The sequence below is a fragment of the Thermobia domestica genome, chromosome 14 (assembly GCF_964235325.1).
Source record: "Thermobia domestica chromosome 14, izTheDome1.hap1.1, whole genome shotgun sequence".
In the NCBI taxonomy this organism is placed as follows: Eukaryota; Metazoa; Arthropoda; class Insecta; order Zygentoma; family Lepismatidae; genus Thermobia; species Thermobia domestica.
This window is the reverse complement of record NC_137467.1, coordinates 175,520,545-175,527,867: the sequence shown is the minus strand read 5'-3', so window position 1 is coordinate 175,527,867 and position 7,323 is coordinate 175,520,545.

Below are 7,323 nucleotides of genomic sequence, written 5' to 3'. Positions count from 1 at the left end.
GTTGTTTCTATTCGTGCAGTATCGCAGGACGTTGTAAAGAAGTTGCTCCCGACGATGAATTTCAAGCGTGGATTGATGAACTGTTTTCTTACTGTACCAGTGACAAATACTTACCATATGAAGAAAATTATGTAGATGACATATCACATATAGGTAAATATTTCGATGAACCATTTTTCGTTTTTTGTTCGGAATCGGTATCGACGTGTCAGCGTTATCTCCCAGGCCACAGTAGATACGGAGATTGTAACAAATACAGCAAGAATAGAGACAGAGAAACCAGTATCTCTAATGGATTATAATTTGAACAAGAAAGAAGTAGGCCGCTTTGATAAAAAAAAAATGTATATAATCTCACACAAAAGCATGAAATGGTAGAGACGGCTCCTTATACACGTGATTTTGATGACAGTGATCAATGCGGCACTTGTGCACAACACAGCGAAATCACAAAAAACATATCTGTTTCTCGTTTCATTCATACGTCATATCACAATTTGTGGAGCCAACAAGTCCGACAGGAACGCAAAATAGTGACAGTGCAAAATTTGCCCGACTGGTTAAACGCACTTTGCAGAAAAGGTACCATCAGCAATCCCAAGACATCTGAAACTAAGGAGATGCGTAGTATGCACTGTAAAAAGGAAAGCAAAGGGACAGAGAGTATAAAACGAAAGCAGGTTTTATTACTCAGATTGCAATGTTGGTCCTTGCGTTTCGGAATATTTCCGTTTATTTCCCACAAAAAGCAGATACGATTTGTAACTGCATAGATATTCGAAAAACGAACAGGCTTTTAGAAGTATTTTTGGTGCACCCTATGTTTCGTTTTTGGCTCAAAGTATCGTATGCAATTCTACTGCGTATCATGCAATACTCTACTGTTCTTCACATGCATTTTTTACGTACAAGTAATTCTATTGTACTTAGTGTTTATCCTTATATAATTTATATTCAGGTCTATAATTATTTTTGAAACTCAAAAAATAGTTTCTTTCAAAAATGCCGCAAATATGCCGATGTCAAATGTATCGAAACAAAACTATGCAAATTATTCAACGAAGAACCATACTTTATTATTTTAATAAAATGCCACATATTATCTCATTCATTTATACTGTAGGTTAATTTGAAAACTGCCAAAATCCTGCCGCGAGCGGGGAAAGAATAATGCTTACGGTCTCCGCGCCCAAAGCGTTAAAAAAATATCCCAATATTTCTAATAAGGAAACCAGATGATATATCTTTTAGTGGAAAAATGTTAGAGATGGTGTAAGATTGAAATCTATAAATAAGTTTAAAATCAAACCACTCCAGAACTTCTTCCAGCACATTTTAGAGAACATTTTCCTTTTCTCCAGTATAGACATTTAATTAAGCGAGTGATAAGTCTTACTAAACTTGTTGCTAATAATCCTTTTACAGTTACTGACAATGAGATTTTTATTAATGATATAGTGTTCAAAGTAAAATATATTGTAGTTGATAAGAGTATTTCCTTTCAATAGTCTTGCTTCTATGATTCGCCAGGTGCGAGCGCCGCTATACTTAACCGAATTTTCCTCTAAATAGCACTTTTACAACATTTTTGCAGCTAAAATTTAGCTAAGCGCTATATTTAACTAGATTAGCCGTTAATAATCGCTTTTGCAGCACCGCTTATATTATTGCTCAACACTTTAAAAAAAATACCCAACTCTACTGCGTTGATCGATAAATTAAAATTTAAAAAAAAGTAAAACCTGTGCACAGGAAGCATTTGAGAGGACTTACGCCTTTCTCTAACATTTTTGCTCTATCTGTTTTTTGGCTGCCTCTCAAGCTCCTTTCTCAGTTGGTTTCCACTTTTTCTGCTCCTTCTGCTTCCGCTTTTCCTCTTTCTGCTTCTACTAGCGCTAGCTCTCTTTTGCGTTGTCTTTGGTACATTAACTTGTAATGTCGAAGAGCTATTCAACTATCTTCTGCGTGTTATGCAGAGCTGGCCAGTCTGTGGTAGCAGCTGACCCATACTACCGCAAAAAATGAGTAATTTATCATATATATATATATATATATATATATATATATATATATATATATATATAGTTACAAAAGCATCGAATGGAATCTGTGAGAGTTAAGCATTAATTAAACTTATTCTTTGTAATTGTAAGCATGAGGGAAAATCATACTCCTCCTGTGTAATTAATATTTCTGCATTTATCTGTCAATACTTTTCCGATTGAAATAACTTTATACTCGTACTTTGTACGCGTAGTTTAAGCTATAGGTGTGGTCAGATAATTAACACTAATACGTTATACGAATTTCATTTATTAAATCAGAAACCATATTAAATAACTTCTAATAAAGTCTTTGTCCCATTCAAATTGACCCACAAATAGCTGAAATATGAGGAAAAGGAGTTTAGTAACATAATACACAGACACTAATCACGGCCGACTCGACGTTTTCCTGTCCCTCGCTCTTAGCGCCTTTGACAATCGCGGTAGTAAAGCGAAATCGGACTGCTTCCAACTTTCAACACATGGCGCTGTACGCCAAGGAACGACGGCTGCAATCCTGATGCAATAATCTCTGTTCGCTCTGAGGAGATACCTGAATAAACGTATGTACTTCGCTTGATTTATATCAGCTTGAACAAATTTTTAAACTACAATGAGTACACTCAACTTTGACAAAATGCACAAAAAACGACACCCTGTAATTTAATAACATATCCAAATGAGGGAAGAAGAAACAAATATGTTACCGCATTTCACTACAAAAATACATGCCAATATAAAATTAAATTAGTACTTACTTTGCACTAATCTTGTAATTTCAAGTTCATGTTCCAGCTAAAATCTACATTTTTTTTAAATTTACATCGTATTCTTCAAATCTTGCAACAATTTCTTAAAATCCTGTTGGTGTTTACTCAAAAGATATCTTGAGGTATTTTTTTTTTAACAGAGAAGTATTGGAATATATTTGACATTTTTTTACAGAAAGATAAACAATAAATTCTGAACAGTTAGTTATTAAAGGAAAACTTCTTCTAATAATTTTTCAGGAGGTAATGTACCCAAAATGGAAGCCACATACCCTTGCTGAGCAGCTATTTTTCACTTTCGGTTATCGGTATGTTATCCAAAATTGATGTAACAAATTTTCCTGTGGTTAAAACGGCAAGTTTCATCACGAATCAGATAAATGCAGGAGAGGGCACTTCGAAAGCACTGGCACTATTTGCGAATACAAAACGTCAGGTACATTTTTGTTTCGGAGTACGGTACTGCTTTCTCAACAAAAGCAAGAATGATTAACAATATTGACACAAAAGATGGTCTCGGATAGTGAAGACTCCCCAAGTCTTGAATCGGAAGTAAATTCATTAATGGAGAACTACATGTGTTTTCAGATATACAATTTAAACATCCACTGCAGGCGATTTTGTCATTCACTGTTCTTGCTATGTATCCACCAATGTATGCCAAAGTACCATTTTAATGTAGAAAGGATATAGCGTAGAAGGAAATGCAATAACTACATATTTGTATCATTTTCAATTGTATTCCTCTTTCAGAAAATGAGCTAAATATTTTTAAAAACACAGATTTAAAAATTTGGATTGAAAGTTCAGAGGCACATTATTACTAAGGAGTATGCATTTTATGTACTCCATATAGTCTATCCCAAATACCTCATATACTCCGGGTACCCCCATATACCAGAGTTATTTAAATACTACACAAGATGAAATTATAATTTTATCCTTAGACTGGAAATTTCGAAATAATAGCCGAATCCGTTCCAAGACTAAGTCCATAATAGTCATGAAACAAAGTTGGCTGTTATTTTTAAATGGCAAATACAAGGATCAAATTACAATTCCACCTTTTGTAGCACTATGGTCTTGGTCCTGCAAAAGAAAATATGGTCTTGGACTTGAATGCAACAAAAAACCAAGAACAATATGCTAATATCCTCGTCCAGAAAAACTTCAGAAATTTACCGGGATATGTAAAAGTAGTAGAAAATGACCAATATTTGTGTTGAATCTATATTTATCGGGGTTGCTTAGATGTATAGTGAAACTTCCGATAGTGTTCACGTTGAAATTCAGGCCCCATTAGCCTTTCCAATGAAAACACATTTACATTGTTCGATATATATTCACACAAAATACATCCAATTTTAGAAATATTCATTAATGTTCTTCCGTTGTTTAGTTATATTGATATTTTATCTGATCCGTACAAACAACGGGTATAACAGCTACAACGAAATGGTAGTGTTTGCATGGACCAAATTACAATGAATTCAATTATTTAGATAATTATTATAATTATTATTTCATTGTTGAATTATAGATACTTTTCAGTGGAAAAATGAATAAAATATGAAAGTCCCAAATCAAGAAAAACTGACCAACGTAAAGGAAAAAGAGTATAAAATTTTCCATATAATTAAGCGTAGCGTACAAACTTAAAATTTCCATGTAATTAAGCTTATAGTACCTATTTTATGTCTTTTTCTCACTTGATTTCCTTGTGCTCTGAACAAAAAACACAAGCTTCAGCAATTATTATAATAGAAAGCAGTGGATATATAATGCGAAGCACTGTATTTTCTGTTTCTCAACTAATATCGATCGTTTTCGATTATTTTTACAAATCTTCCCAGAACCAGTTTCCCCATACGTAGAAAATCCCCCTTCCATAAAGGAGATTTTTTAAAAATGCAAGGACACGTTCTGTTTATTTTTAGCTCCATAAATTGATTTCGAGTTTCATGTCGAGCCGAGTTTAACAATTACCTCGCTCGTTCAGCCTGTTTTGAAATCATGATCAGATTAAGAGGAAAGAGAAAGCCATGAGAAATGTAAGCAGTACTGTAAAATACTCTCAGTGGTGCTCACGACAGGGTTGCATTTTGTCTCTTACTTTTAGTGCAACTCAAGGGTACTTTTAGTGCATCTCCCCTCATCTCGATACCGAAACGACTATAGATTTTTATAACAAGGCAATGTCAAATGTCGTGAGCCCCGGCGGCATTAACTAGTTCCGCCACCAACGAATTTCGACATGGTTTCTTTTGCATCGTTTTGTGCCAATTTGTACGCCTGTTCTCACATTTTGTGCGTCACCGCGAGTGGGTCAAAATGGCCTACAAATATGAAGGAACAACTTATTGGTCTTCCGCCAACAACGAATTCCGAGATCGTTTTCTCCACATCGATTGTGCTGTCTTGTTCGCCTACTTAAACGTTTTGTGCGCCATGGGAAGTGGGTTAAAATGGGTCTCCAAGGTGGGACAAAAATGACCCAGTGTTCCGCCACCAATGGATTTCGAGGTCGCTTCTTTCGCATCGTTTAGTTCCGTTTCTTGTCGTTTTCAGCGTGTAGTTTCATGTTTTGTGCGTCACTGGAAGTGGGTCAAAATCTGCATTGAAGGTGGGATTAAATGACAAACTGCTCCGCCACTACCGAATTTCGAGGCCCTTCCTTTCGCATCGACTAGTGCCTGTATTGTGCCTATAAAAATAGAATGAGATCCAGCAAGAGTGGAGAAAGTAATTGCTAAACCAAATTTTAAAGATAGCATTAATTCCATAGGGAATCTATGAAACAACAACGAACAAAACAAAATTAACTTTCAATAAACCGATATATGTTGGAATGAGAACCTTTGAGGTATCAAAATATTTGATGTATGACTTATAATGTGATGAAGCTAAAATATGATAAAATAAAAATGCGTAATATAGACACGGATAGTTATATTTACCATATTCTAACAAAAGATGTATACGAGGTTATCAAGAATTAAATTGATTCCTTTTATACAACTGAACATCCAGAAAATAATAGATACAATATGTCACAAATAAACAAGAAAATACTTGGTAAAATGAAGTTGAACTTAAAGGTACAATTATAGAATTGTTTGTAGGTTGAAGATCTTAAATGTATCCAATGAAAGCACCACAAATGGATTTAACAGATAAAGACTTGAAAGGTAAGTTTGATAAAGAATAGTGTTGCAAAAAAGAAAAAGGTATTTAAAAAGTGTTGTATATAGAGAAGTGACATTTTAAGAATATCAAGATTGTTTGTTCAATCAACGGGAGTACTTTAAGAAGATGAATTTTGTTAGAATTTATAAGCATGATATATTTAGTATAGAAGTAAATAAGTTGGCATTGAGTTGCATCGATGATTCAAAAAATGGAATAAATACCCTACCATGGGGCCATTACAATATAGAAGGCATATAAGATATTATGATTTTAATATCATAAAAGCCAATCGCATTGCATTATACCTTGCCAAGTTTTTTAAGTTTCGGAGACAAGTTTCGTTTTGATGACTTGATTCATTCTACAGTGCATACTGAATGCGATTTACTAAAAGAGTTACAGTGTTCGGCTTACTTAGATTTAAGTATTAACATTAATATTGTATTCTGAGATCCAGGAAAGCCTCTCCGCTGATCTAGTGACTGCGCCTATGGTGGACGTAATCTAGTGCTCAATTCTCGGTGTGAGATGATAATTTAATTCGCAATCATGCCTCTCCCTTAGTCTAAATTTTATAATCGTGGAATATTAAATTTTAAAATTTTATGTCTGAGCTTCACGGTGCCAAACTATCATACGCTGTTAAAAATGGCTTCTTAAATTTGAGAAAAAAAATTATCGTATATCAGAACATCCCAATCTTACCTGTGCAACGAGTTATATATTCTTAAAAGTGAGATCTCTATATTTTTAAAATCATTTTGAGAAATAATGTCTCAGATGCGAGGAATTATCTCATTTCGGATGGGACAAATTCTTTCCCAAATTTCAGAAAAATTATATTTTTTTTTAAATTGAGAAAGTAACATTTGAGGAAATGAGACATACAATCCCAATTTTAAAAAAAACGTTGCTCAAAGGATTGAGAAATATTTTTCTCAAAAGCGAGAAACGGAGCACACAAACGGGGTTCTCAAATACGATAAGGAGTAGAGGAAGGGTACAAACAAAATAAAAAACTCATAAAAAGATCTAACTATTAGTACATATAGAATTTGTATTAAATAAACATCTACAGTTATATTGTTCTAAATATAACATTCAAATATTCATTTCAACGCAAGACAATTCTACGAAGACAACGAAGACTTGCCTTTTAAGTGCGTTATTTATTCCTTCTACATCAGACAGTTGAACATTTTCCCTTATTTTTTCACTGTCCACATTCTCAAGGTTGTTTAATTTCATCGACGTGAGTTTACTTAAGATTCTTCCGAATCCTCCATCATTATACTAAATTCTTGGTAATTCAGATTCAA